This window comes from Chenopodium quinoa, unplaced genomic scaffold (assembly GCF_001683475.1).
Source record: "Chenopodium quinoa cultivar QQ74 unplaced genomic scaffold, ASM168347v1, whole genome shotgun sequence".
Taxonomy (NCBI): domain Eukaryota; kingdom Viridiplantae; phylum Streptophyta; class Magnoliopsida; order Caryophyllales; family Amaranthaceae; genus Chenopodium; species Chenopodium quinoa.
This window is the reverse complement of record NW_018744616.1, coordinates 5,037,812-5,052,076: the sequence shown is the minus strand read 5'-3', so window position 1 is coordinate 5,052,076 and position 14,265 is coordinate 5,037,812. Positions and strand designations below refer to the sequence as shown.

The 14,265-nt window shown below is 34.6% G+C and overlaps 1 long non-coding RNA gene across 3 annotated transcripts; it reads left to right on the top strand.

Moving 5' to 3' along the window:
* Nucleotides 1-8,291: 8,291 nt before the first annotated feature.
* Nucleotides 8,292-10,784, top strand: LOC110700079. 3 transcript variants are annotated; one of them, XR_002507118.1, is made up of 5 exons: nucleotides 8,292-8,546; nucleotides 8,717-8,844; nucleotides 8,920-9,031; nucleotides 10,089-10,197; nucleotides 10,478-10,784. It is a non-coding gene; the product is annotated as an uncharacterized LOC110700079 (long non-coding RNA). The 3 variants fall into 3 exon arrangements; XR_002507117.1 differs by lacking the exon at nucleotides 10,089-10,197 and having other exon boundaries at nucleotides 8,295-8,546; nucleotides 8,760-8,844; XR_002507116.1 differs by lacking the exon at nucleotides 10,089-10,197 and having other exon boundaries at nucleotides 8,295-8,546.
* The last annotated feature ends 3,481 nt before the right edge of the window (nucleotides 10,785-14,265 follow it).

The window sequence follows — 14,265 nt, the reverse complement described above, 5'->3', positions numbered from 1 at the left end:
TCCCAATCAAAGTCAAAAATTAAAAGTTATGACTAAAATATTACAACCTGTCCAGTTTAATGCATATGCATGAAGTCTTAACTTTAGTCTTTGCTTGAATCTAGTCACATAGTCTAGCCACATGGTCATGACATGAGTCTTAATATGTCACCTACACTCATTACACTTACTAGTCTTAGCACACACTTTGAGTATATATCACCATGACCATGTCTTAGGTTCATGCATGAGTCGGTTTTTTCCGTCATTTGAGTTGGGGTACATTCCATTCCTAATTCTTCATATCCCTCCATCTACATCATCTTTCTTCACTTCCTCCATCCATTGCATGTTGAATAGAGTTTGAGTCAAATAATTAACAATGAATATCCCCAAATTCCTTTTCCATAGTACTTGGTCGAGGAGAGAAGGGCGATTAATCAAGGACAGCCTCTTTATTCAAGTCTTACTTTTTGATAAACCGATTCGTCAAAAGAGGAAAGCTAAAAAGATAATGGCAACTCAAGAGGAAGTTAATGAACTTAGGAGTCAATTGACTGACGTGACTGAGGCGTTGAAGGCTTTAGCTCTCAAAATCAATGACCTTGTGAAGCAACAACAAATGGACCTTATGTAAGAAAGCTTGAGCAAGCTATCTAGTGATTACAAGTTTCAAGGCATTAGTTCACAAGGGGTCTTGGTGGACAAGGAACTTCTTCTGCATAAGTTCAATGCCAACGACATCCCAAAATTCAAGGCAACAGATAATCCTTACCTTCACTTAAGGGCCTTTGAAACTATAATGAACATTAAGGGGATTGATAAGAAAGTATTTCATTCGTTGTTTTCTTTATCTCTTGAAACCGTTTGCCAATAATGGTTCTTCTCCCTTGACAAAGAGAAAACCTCTACTTGGGATGCTATTCTAAACGCTTTCATTAATAGATATAAGTGTGATATTCAAGTCAAAAACGATTATAGACAGCTCGAGGTGCTAAGACAAAAGGAGAATGAAGGCTTTACTTATTTCTTCAATAAGTGGAGAGAAACTTCCTCTAAGATGATTGAGGTGCCCACCGAAAAAGATTCTGTGAGGATGTTTATCAAGAACTTACAAGAAAAGTATTCAAAGCACTTAAAATATCAACACAACTTAAATACTTTCAAGGTTGTTTATGACATCGGAATCGAGATTGAAGACGACCTCGCAAAGCAAAAAGCTACTAACAATAGTAACCACGGTGGCTGGAAAGGAAAAAAGAACGACAATCCTTCTTCTTTGGAAAACGCCCACTCTAGTAACAATGTTAGTACCTTTGATCTCAGTGAAGTTTTAGCCATGGATAACCAAGGATCTAAGAACAAAGCAACTAAGGAAATACTTCACCCCCATTGGGATGAGCTACAATACTGCCTTCGATCGACTCCATGCCAAAGGACTCATTACTCCCATTGGACCTATTCAAGATCCCGCACCTGAAAGGAGATTTCCTAGTTGGTATCCAGATGAACACTGCAAGTACCATCAAGGTAGGGGTCATGCTACTGAGAGTTGTTGGAAGCTAAAGGAGGCTATCCAACATTTGATTGATAATAACAAGCTTCCCATGCCTCTAGTTAAGAAGAAGAGCGAATGATGATAAAGAAAACAACACAAGACAAGAGGCGAGCTTCAACGACAAGATTTCATGACCTCTTTTTCTATTTCTTTTTTATTTACCCTTTCCCCAATAAGTCTAGCATATGCGCCTTTTTATTCCCCTTATATTAATTTTGTAGATTCTTTCTTTTTTCCTTTTAATAAAATGATCATTTATTTTCTTGCATATGATCATTTCATTACATTGCATTAAAAAAAAATCCATGTCAAATTAAGCACAAGGTATACCAATGATTTGAGGCATCCCTTGTAGCCACATAATATTACCTTTCACCCTTCAAATATACAATCCTTTTTTGATAAACCACTTTGAGCCTCGTCTAACGATAGACCTTTCTTCTTTAACCCATATCTACCTAACCTTGGGATGGGATGGTGTGTAACTTATGCAATTTCAAAAGCTTGAGTGATTTCAAAAGATCAAAATAAATAAAATAAGCAAAAAATAAATAAAAGTGTACAAAAAGGGCAAGTGTTCCAATGTCTTTGATATGAACATGTCTTAGATTGCGTCTCTTATCGAGTGCTCGGTACCGTGCCTGAGAAACATGAATGCCAAGTGAGTGATAGACCGCATGATCGAGATTGCCCACACTTATAAAAATAAAATAAATGCTAAAGCAAAAAGAAATAAAAAAGAGTGAGAAACCTCAAGCATAAAAATATTAAGATTCAAAAGCAAGATTAAACACCTTGGGGGCTTATCTAGGGCCTTGAGCCTTTATCCCTTTTTTCTATAACCTTTAGCCTAACCACATTACAACCCATAAAAGACCTTTTTTAGGTATACACACACTTGTGCGAGGTTCGTCTAGAGCTACGTTCGGCCTGATTCCTAACGGATACGTAGGCAACCTCACATCGAGGTGCGGCCGTAATAAAAAATGCATTCACATTCAAATTCACACATCATGATCATATAAAAGGATCTCCTATGCTCATCCCTATCTACTTAGAGCTAGACTTGGGGGCTTGATCCCTACATCATTAGCTTACCTAGCCTAAGAGTCACCATTATTTGACTCTTCTAAAAATAATATTTTCTCCACACACTTAGCCTTTGCGGCCTAACTTTAGTGTCACTTTCACACACTGCACAGATACATGACCAAATGTACTTCCAGTAGGAACCCTTTGTCATGAAATCTTTATACAACGTTGAAGCATGCCTTGTCATATCAACATCCCTCATCAATCATAATTGTCATTGCATCACGAAGTATGAAGTGCTTAGCCTCCGTGCCTAAGTTACCCAAATACTTTCATCATTGAGTCAACCATTGAGATAGCCTAGGATGGATTAATCCTTGCACCTTGAGAAATAGTATCAAACAACATTTGACTAAGCCCATTCAACATGCATTCGAAAACTTCGATTCTTTTTTTGCGTCTTTCTTTTTCGGGAGAAAGTCGGTACCCTCCACAAAAATGACGGAAATTTTTTTCTTTTTTGCATTTTCGAGTCGCACGATCACATTACAATGCACACACGAGTCATGTACACATTGAGTCATGTCGTGACATATCACCTTAATTTGAGTCTAACACATGTGTCAAACACTTTAAGTCGAGTCAACCTCAAGTCAATCACAGCGAGTCAATTTTATACCTTGAGTCATGTCAAGTCAATGAGTTAAGCAACACTAAACCTTAGGTCAACCCTAAAGAAATATAAGCAAAGTCCTATAGTCAAAGATATAAATGAATGTGCATCCTAGCAAGTGGGGACATTCCCGGATTTTTTTTTGAAAAAACTGGAATATGACATAAGAGATTCCTCCAAGATACGAGGAATTACATTGATCGGAAAATTAGAGAAGAAGAGTTTTAATTTACAAAAGACTTGAGCGGATTTGGTTGAAAGGAAACGACCAAGTTCAAAGTTCGAAGCGAAACCGAGCAACAGCGGCAGCAAGAGCAGAATAGGGAAGACCCGATTCCAGCGCCAGACAACAACATCTGGCGTCTGGCAATAGATTTTAGCTCCTGGCTCTAGATCCCAGCGTCTGGCGACAGAGAAAAATGGCGGCGCTAGAGATATTTAAGCAACGACAGAGCTCGAAGCCTCTCATAACAGCAATTTCGGGTTCCTTGGTACGCCAGTTAGCCCCTATAAGAAATTTGACATGATTAAGTAGTTGGCTTGATTACAATCGCAATAAGTGATCGACCTGACGAAAGATCCTCTCACTTAGCTTAAAGCGCCTAAACATTGGCTCATCACAAAGGCACCGACATACTGGTTCAGAAGCACCGACATACAGGTTCACAATCTAAGACACTGACATACTGGTTTACAAGCAGCTGCAGCGCCGACGTACCGGCTAAAGCAAAGTTCAAGCGAGCTTTAAGGATCGACAAGCGTTGGTCTTTGGTAGTTTTCTTCGGAATATTATCAAAACAACTGAGGATGATTTCAAGAGAGGTTATTTTAGACGGCATTTGCTAAGATTGTGGAGGTTGTCACCAAGATTTGAGAAGATAGCACGAGACGAGCGGTCTTCGATGGCATTCGCTAAGACTGTGGAGGTTGTCACCAAGATTCGAGAAAATGGCACGAGATGGGCGGTCTTTGATGGTATTTGCTAAGATTGTGGAGGTTGTCGTCAAGATTTGAGAAGGGCGGTTTGTGATGAGGCGGTTTTCGACGACTTTTGCTATGATTGGAAAGGTTGTCACTATGATTCAAGAAAAGGCTCGAGATGTAGCAACATTGATCGACGGCGTTCCCTAGATTGCGGAAGATCGTCAAAACAAGCAGCAAGATGGCGTTCCCTAGATTGTGGAAGGTTATCACGACAAATACAACAGCAATGCAGCAGCAGCAAATCGGTTACCTTCAGAGACGTGTGCTCGACGGTGCAAGATACGTGTTTCTTAACTCTTTTATTTGTTTAACTAACGCTAGTTTATAGGTATCGGCGTTACAAGAATAATTTAGGATCGCAGAACGTTTTGAATCATTCTCCGTCCCTGTCGATACTTTGACTTTCATTTTCGAAACTTGCGTATCTCCAAACTCAGTCAAAGTGGGGGCTTCTGTAGACACCCATTTGTGTCTCCCTAAAACCAAACCCGGTGATGAATACCTTTCACGTCGAATCATAATCGAATGAAGTGAAAGTGTAGAAAGTCTAGTGTTGCGGATAATTTTAATTTCTTTTCTCCCCTCTCTGTATTTCAAAACCTATTTTAAGAAAACAGCCAATCCAGTTTTGTTTGGTCCATAGTATGGGTCCTATAATAGTGCAGTTGGATGGGGTTTGAAAAGAGCTTTCCAATGATATATTATAAGCCCAATTCCGATGAATAATGAGGAAGATATGGCCAAATTACTAAACTGGGCACGGTTTGATTCTTATATGTGGCCCAATGATCTAGAGGAGGGCCTAATACGGATTTATCATTCCAAATGCAATTAGAACTGATTTTAGTCTTCTAGATTCTTCTAGAAGGTTCTTATCATTCCTAATTCAATTAGCATTGACAAATTGACTTTTGTTGACTTTTTAGAGTTTTAATCAGAATAAAAGAGTGTTTTTAAGGAAAATACGATTTTGCCCTTCTGTACGGCTAAATTTTATCTGAATTAAGAAAACGCGTGAAAATAATAATTAGCGCCTAACGACAGACATTACGCCTGGCGCCTGGCGCTAATCTCTTTTTTCCTCGTCAAAACTCTGATTTGTTTTTCTATCCGTTTGGATGATTTTCTCTATAAATAGCCTACTAAAATCTCCATCAATTCTCATCAAATATCACCAACTCTCATCAAGAATTTCTTGATTCTCTCCCTCTTCCTAAACCAACCCTTTTACAAACACAATTCCTCATACATTAGCACTAGACACACCTAGTCAATTTCGAAGTTGTCTTCGCCCTAGACGTGAAAGGTTTTAATTTGTGAGGGTTTGGTCCCAATTCTTTATTTCAATTATTATTTAATTTAATTATTTGGTTTTATTATTTTTCTTGAAGTTACTAACGTGTGTATTTTGTTATTAGAAAGTGATACGAGGCATCCAAGTAAGTGATTTAATTGATTTTATTAATTTTATGATATAGAAATCATGTCTCGATTGTTATTATGATTCCTAGTGTCATGTTAGGGCGTTTTGATCTTCCTAGTATCATGTTTAGGGTAAAAGTTATAATATCAAATATTCTTATTATGATTTCTGTGATGCTTCTTATTTTCTTCCTAATATTCATGTTAGTATCATGTTAGGCTATATATTTGATTTTTATTGTTTAGTGACATGCTAGGCTTTGTTATTAATCTTGTTAGTATCATGCCTAGGATCTTGCTATTATTATGCTTTAACATGATTATTTTAATTATGAATATTATTATTATTATTATAATAATTTTTTGATTATAATTAATTTATGATTATTATTATGTTGCTTGATTATATTTTATTGTTATTGCTTAGTCACACCTTTTATGCATGTTTAAAGGGAATTGGTACTTGTAATCATGCTTAATAAGATAATTAATAATCTTGTTTAGGGTTAATTTGATTATAATTCAAGTGATCGCCAATAATAGTTTTGTTTGTGCATTAATATTCAACCAACATAGATAAACAGGTTTAGGGTTAATCCTATTGATTACATGTTAGTCAGAAAGCGCACATGAATAAGATCAGAATAAAGTAGAGGTCTATTATTAGGGCAGGTTCAATCTCTTTTAGGTTGGATTTGTACCTTTATCCCCAAACTACTAGTCATGGTTCCAGACCTATTGGAGTTGACGATCTCATGGATCGTTAAGGGGTGTAACCTTCACCTCGTGAACGGTTTACAAGTTCCTAAAACTTGTTGGCGACTCTTTTGCTCTATCTTCTTTCCATTTGGACGCCACCGTGCTTTGACATGATTTGACATGATTGAGTATTCGATTTTATTACAATTGCAAATAAGTGATCGACTTGACAAAAGATCGTCTCACTTAGCTTAAAGCGCCTAAACATCGGCATCGCAAAGGCACCAACATACTGGTTCAGAAGCACCGACATACTGGTTCATAAACAGCAGAGGCACTGACATAATGGTTCACAAGTAGAAAAAGCGCCGACGTACTGGCAAGGTGGAAGAAAAGTTCAAGCGAGCTTTAATGATTGACAAGCGTTAGTCTTCGGTAGTTTTCTTCGGAATATTATCGCAACAACTGAGGATGACTTCAAGAGAGGTTATTTTAGACAGCATTCGCTAAGATTGTGGAGGTTGTCACCAAGATTTGAGAAGATAGCACGAGATGGGCGGTCTTCGACAGCATTCGCTAAGATTGTGGAGGTTGTCACCAAGATTTGAGAAGATATCACGAGATGGGCGGTTTTCAACGGCATTCGCTAAGATTGTGGAGGTTATCACCAAGACTCGAGAAGATGGCACGAGATGGGCGGTCTTCGACGACATTCGCTAAGATTGTGGAGGTTGTCACCGAGATTTGAGAAGGGCGGTTCGTGATGAGGCGGTCTTCGGCGACTTTTGCTATGATTGGGAAGGTTGTCACTATGATTCAAGAAAAAGAAGCTCTTTTTTCAGAGACGCGTGAACATATCCATAAAAGCTCTTAGTTTAGAGACGCGTGAACATATCCAAAAAAGCTCTATTGTTTAGAGACGAGTGAACATCAAAACAGCAAAATGCAACAAATCGATTACCTTCAAAGACGTGTGCTCGACAGTGCTAGATACGCGTTTCTTAACTCTTATATCTGTTTAAAATAACGCTAGTTTTGCAGGTATCGGCGTTACAAGAGTGATTTAGGATCGCAGAACATTCTGAATCATTCTCCGTCCCTATCGATACTTTTACTTTTGTTTTCGAAACTTGCGTTTCTCCAAACTCAGTCAAAGTGGGGGCTTCTGTAGACACCCATTTGTGTCTCCCCAAAACCAAATCCAGTGATGATTACCTTTCATGTCATTTGATTATCGAACGAAGCAAAAGTGTGAAAAGTCTAGTGATGAGGATGTTTTTTTAAAATCACTCATCATTCTGTTTTTGAAAATATTTCTTTTCTTACCCTATTTTCGAAAAACGTGTATTCCTATTTAGTTTGGTCCATGATATGGGTCCAATAATGGTGTAGTTGGATGGGGCTTGAAAATACCTTTCCAACGATATATTATAAGCCCAATTCCGATAAATAATGAGGAGGTTATGGCCAAAATACTAAACTGGACCCAAACCGGATTTTACCTACGACCCAATGATCATGTGGAGAGTTCAGAGGTCTAATCCTATTCCTAAACTAATTAGGATTAATTAAAAGCTTCTATAATTTTCAAAAAGATCTTAGTTATCCTTTTTGAAAAGATAAGATTAAAGAATTTGAGTTAAATAAACACTTTCCTTTTTCTTAAATCCTAATTCTATTCGAATTTAAAGATGTTCAAAGGCAGTCAGATTTAATTTTTGTGCCTCATAATCTTTATCTAACACTACTACAAAAGGAGCTATTTTTCGACGCTATTGCTTCGACGCTACGGCTAGGGCGTCAACTTTAAATTATGATATCCGTGTTTCCTCGACGCTTTTTAATGTCTAAAGTAATTTTAGACTATTTTTAGCGTCGAGAACACGAACATCTGCCCCGCACGTGAACTGAATCAGGTAAACCCACGGATTAAAATACCACCCAATGTCACAAACCCGGAAACCCCCAACTGCCTCATATTCTCTTAACCCTAACTAATTTTTTTTCCTTCATTCGATCTGAATTCTACACAAATTCATGGTGTCATGGCTTAGATTTCGAATTCAAATCTCATTTCCCCTTGTGTTTCTCATTATTCTATCACAATAATTGATATATTTTGCTGAAAATAATTGTCTTCCTCTATGGTTTGCGTTGAAAATTGATATGCGATAGCTATTGTTCGTGTTCTCCTCAAAGGTTACATTTTTATATCACTCTTTGTTGATTTTTAACTTCTAATAGTACTTCTTTCAATTTCTATCTTGTTGAACCACTTTCTTCAACTAAAACTCTTATTGGATTTCAAAACTAAAGATCTTTTTTATTACGGTATTAAAAGCTTGACATTGAAATTTCTTGTTTATTAGAGAAAAAATAAAAAAAAACATCAAATTACTCTTATTGGAGCAGAGTCGAATGGTTAATAGGGTTAGAGATTATATCGTGGAGCTAAAGAAACTCCTGGAAAGAAGAGCTTGTATCGAACTAATTAATGGTGAGATATTGATTGCTTTATTGTTTTCACTGGTTTTGAATGATTTTGATGATAATGTTACGAAGTTGTTGGCAGGGCATTGCAGTTGGATGCTAATTAAGCACAGCTGATCTTGACGAACTATTTTGGTCCTCAGTATGAAATAGAGTATACTGGTCTTCAGTATGAAATAGAGACACGAACTACGGTAAATTTACTCAAAACATGAGAATTATTAATCCATTATAGCTAGGAAAGTAATGAGATAATTATAAGTTCAAAATTGCACAATTAAGTTGTGTGCTATACTTGCTATGAGCTTTTGTTTTGCTTACTGTTGTTTTTCAAATATTTGATTTTTTTTTATCAAGTTATTAATTATCCTTGTTGTTGAGTGGTATGGCGATATTTTTTTGTCCATGTTTCTCTTGATTTATTCTACTTCTTATGCCTAGAGTTGAAATATTTAAAATAGACTCTAAAATGGTTGTATTGTTGTAAAAGTTTGATTACATTTGGACCTTTTTGAAACCTTGTTTGTGATAGAGACTTACTAGTTCTTATAATTAAAAATTTATGAATTCAAATGAATTTAGTTTTTATTACCATACTGGTTATGTGAATACTTCTAGTTTAGCTCCCAAGATGAGGTTAGTCAGTTAAAATGTCTCAATTTAAAAGTGACACTTAGCCTTACCTTTGCAATTGCAGTGAGACTATTTCAACTCTACACATTCTGTTTATTTCTGGCTGTGTAGGTGTTTTATATTTTGTTGCTGGTATATTACCATGGTTTGGAGTTTTTTTTATATGTCGCAGCTATGTATTGCTGATGATGTTATTTTACCACTGTCTTGTAGTTGCAGTAATTTTCATCCCAAAAATTATAGACCTACAGTCGTTTTTAGCCCCTAGTCCCTTCATGAAAGTTATAGATCTAAAAAAGTCATCCAATTTAGGCTCAAGAATCTCTCAATTTGGAATTGTGTGCTAGGAGTTATGCCTTCTGGAAATTTCTGTGGTCTTCTGGCTTGATTCTATCGCTGCGGGGCTGTTATATTTACTTGATGCCTCTGTGTGTGGGTTTTTTTCCTGTAGTTGGGTGGGCTTGCTAAAATGAATACATTGGCTTCTCTTATTTGTTTTATCTGATTTTCCTCTAATTAATTATATATTAGTTTAAAGAAGTACGGTTGTGTTCTTGCATTGTAAGCAAATGCTTGATTTTGGTGCTTTACTGAATATGAAGTGAATGGCTTTAACAGGGGAAGGATTCGTTACATTTTTGTAATTTTTTCAGCTAGAGGTGTATGCTTACTTGGGTTCTTCACAAGTTTATCAATCCCACCAATGTATTATTAGAAAAAATTGCAGGTTGATTTCTATTTTCTGATTATCAACTTATGTATCTAAACATAATAATATACACTCATATATATGTAAGCTCTCTATAGCTTCTACAGTTTCACAAGTAAACTAGTTCTCTATTGAACACACACCAAAGTTATTAACTTACTATCTTTAAAGCTCTGATTTTGTCATTGTAGTATATAATGTATAATTATTGTTGTTTGGTTAGGGAATGTGATCAACTAACTATAATTATTGTTGTTCTGTTGGTCCATGATGATGTTGTTGTCTGTCGTCTTCCCAGGCCACACTAAATCATTCAGTTCCTACCAAAGGATCCACAAACATCAAAGGGTGTGCTGTGAATTCAAGGCCAACAATGATTCGAAACAATATGAACTTTGATTTACGCCCCTTGCAAGCAGATTAAGGAGCAGCTAATTATGAAGAAATGAGCAGATTTGTTCCACTATGTACTAGTCATGAATGACGTATAGGTTGGAATTATATTTCTTGTACTACCTAATAGAAAACTCATTACAATGAAATATTGTACATGTACTATAACATATTTATATGCAATAAAAAAATTGGCTTAATTTTGCTCTGTATATATTGGTAATACTAGTATACTACGGAGTAGTAAATTTTTAGTGTGAAATAATTTTTTAGGTAATTATATTCTAGATAATTTTGTAAAGAATCTGGACCAAAAAAAAGTCCCAAACAATGAGAATATAGACAGCAATAAGCATCGCCAAAATATTAAATACCTAATATACGAGACTCTGGACACAATAAAGCGTCGCCAAATTTAAGGTTTTAGACACAAAAAAGCGTCGAAAAACTTGAGAAAGTGCGCCAAAATTGCAAATTTCGACGCTTCGTATAAAAATTTGGACGTCTTATAGCGTCGAGATTTGCGACGTTTTTCTGTGACGTCTAATTTTCTCGACTCACATATTTTCGACGCTTATTTAAGCGTCGAAAAATAGCTTGAAAAGCGTCTAAAACTGACGGATTTTCTAGTAGTGCAAATCTTATATGGTTGGATAGATCTTGAAATTATCTTTCCAATGATATATTATAATATTAAATGCGAGTTATAACGAAAAAAATATGAATGAGATATGAAACTCTATCCAAAACTGACACCGTCCTACTATTTCGGCCATATAATTTTATCTACAAAAGATTTTAATCTGATTCTAATTGGGTTGAAACGTAGATTTCAAGATCTTTTCAACGACATATTATATGCCTTATTTGGAATTCTAGATCAAAAGATATGATAAAAACAAAATCCGCAAAAACTGTTGTCCATCGAGTTCTATTTCGATTCGAATTCGGATTCTCTTCTTATTCTTCGACCCTCTTTTTTCTCTATAAATAGAGGCCATATCTCCTCTTTTTTAATCACCAACTCTCATCAAGAAATTCTTGATTACTCTCTCTCTATCTCTTTCTAAACCAACCCTTTTGCATATAAAATTCCGCATTCACAAGATCAAGAAACACCTAGCCAAGTTCGAAGTTGTCTTCGCCCTAGACGTGAAAGGTTTTAATTTCTGAGCGTTTGGTCCCAAATCTCTCTTTCAATTATTTAATTTAATTGTTTGATTTATTATTTTCCTTGAAGTTACTAACGCGAGTATTTTGTTATTAGAAAGAGGTACGAGACATCCAAATAAGTGCTTTCATTGATTTTATTGATGTTATGATATAGAAATCATGCTTAGATTATTATTTTGATTCCTAGTATCATGTTTAGGATGTTCCTAGTATCATGTGAGGATGCTTTCTCTAGTATGATATTTAGGGTGATTTGCTTATATCAATTATGATTTCTATGATTGTAATACCCGAATATTTTATGATTTTATATAATATATCTTATAAATATAAAGTTTATTTTTATTTATTATATAACTTTTCTGGTATCATGTTTTTATTTAGAGTTCGTAAAGTTTTAAAACCCTATCTTGTTTAAATAGCACTGTACAATTCAAAACGTATATAAACTATTTTAAACCCTAAAAATATTCTTAACTCTCAAAAGATATTTTATTTAAAAAAAAAAAAGGAAAGTCGCAGCCGTTTTCTAATTGCCTTGAGATATGCTAATTAATCCCAAATTTGTTTCTTCTTATAAACTATTATTTCATTCTCTAATATCCATTATCTTGACTATGGATTTAAATGATGATGACTTATATTGTGACATCAATATAGAAGCTGCTGCAAATTGCAATTGATCTAACCTTGCCTTGAATATTGTTGTTTCATTGTGCTATGTCGAAGGTAATCGCACGATATCAATTTGGTGATGTTTGATTAATTTGATTGTATTATTTATTATGTGTAATCACACAAACTTCATGTTTAATTATTATTTATTATATGCAATCACACTAAATTTTAGAGATGTTTGTATTATATTTCGTATTATTATTATGTGTGATTAATTATTATGGTACGCTTTGTATATATGATTAATTATTATGGTATTATATGATTTGATTAGATTTGAATATCTTATTATTTATTTTTGTTGTATATATTGATTGTACAATTATTGCTAGGGTTTTAATGTTGTTGTTATAGGAAGTATTGTATTATCAAGGTTTTAGGGTTATTAATGCAGAGTGTTATTTTTGGGTTGAGATTTGATTATATTTAGGTTATTAGTATTTTTTTTTAAGAGTTGAGATACTATGAATCGAATTGTCATGTTATTTGGGAACTCGTGCCATTATTGAGATACTATTTATTATCAAGTTTATGATTATTTGATCAAGTATGAGATCAAAAGGTTGAGAATTATTATTTTGTTCTTGGTTTGAGGCTCGGCGTTATATAACTTAGTCCTTGGCTTGTTGGTAATGAGATAATGATCATGAGTTAAGAATGAGTTACAATCTTTATTTATAATTATTTTTCTATGGTACCCTACAGTGGGAATTGACCCGTATGTGGTCTGGTTCAAGGTGTTTTCTAGTTATTGGGAGTATTCAAGTTTTTATACTTGTTGGTTTTATTCGAATTACCCATGTCCAAGGCTAGGTATAAAACAACGAACATGGCACACTTATGGGTTATATGAGTTGATTGAGTAAAGGTTCGTATTATTATTCGAGGTTGAGTTGACAAAGTTATTTTCAGAGTACAATGTGTAATGTAGTTTTGAACTACATTGTTTAATTGATCTAGTAATGTTAATTATTATATTATACTCTATATTCTGATATGGGGTGATTACTCAGCTTTTGCTGACGTGTGTGTTGTTTTGATGTGCTACTTGTGTTTCCGGCCATGTCTTTTTCTTATGGTGGCCCGGCGACGATCTATTTTGGAATTTGTCCTTAATGGTGAGCAATCAAGATTGTTTAAGCAGGTTAAATCAAGTGATCGTAGCTAAAGGAGCTCAATTGATCGATTAGTATGCTATAACGAGTTTGTAAAGTTGTAAATAGCTCACCTATATTTATTGGGTTATAATTATTGGGATTTTTGTAAGCCTTAACACTTGACAAGTTGTCGAGTGTGGAGGTAATACCTCTAATTTAGGTGTATGCTTCCGCAATTTTATTTAAAGGTTGTTTATATTCCCTTTATTTATTATTTATTAATAGCTAGTAAATCGGGGGTGTTACAATGATGCTTCCTATTTTATTTCCTAATAGCATGTTAGTATCATGTTAGGGCTATATATTGATTCTTGATGTTTAGTGACATGCTAGAGTTTGTTATTAAACCTGTTAGTATCATGCCTAGGATCTTGCTATTAATAATATGCTTTAACATGATTATTATAATTATGATTATGATAATGATTATGATTATAATTATGATTACGATTATTGTTGTGTTGAATTATATAATTTAACGTAATTTGTTAATTAGCGAATTGTTTCATTTAATTTGTTAATTTACGAATTATTTAATGTTATTTGTTAATTGACGGATAACTTCTATATAATTAATTATTATGTTGTTTGATATATATTTATTGTTATAGCTTGATCACACCTTTAATGCATGTTTAAAGGAATTGGTACTTGTAATCATGCTTAATAAGATAATTAATAATCT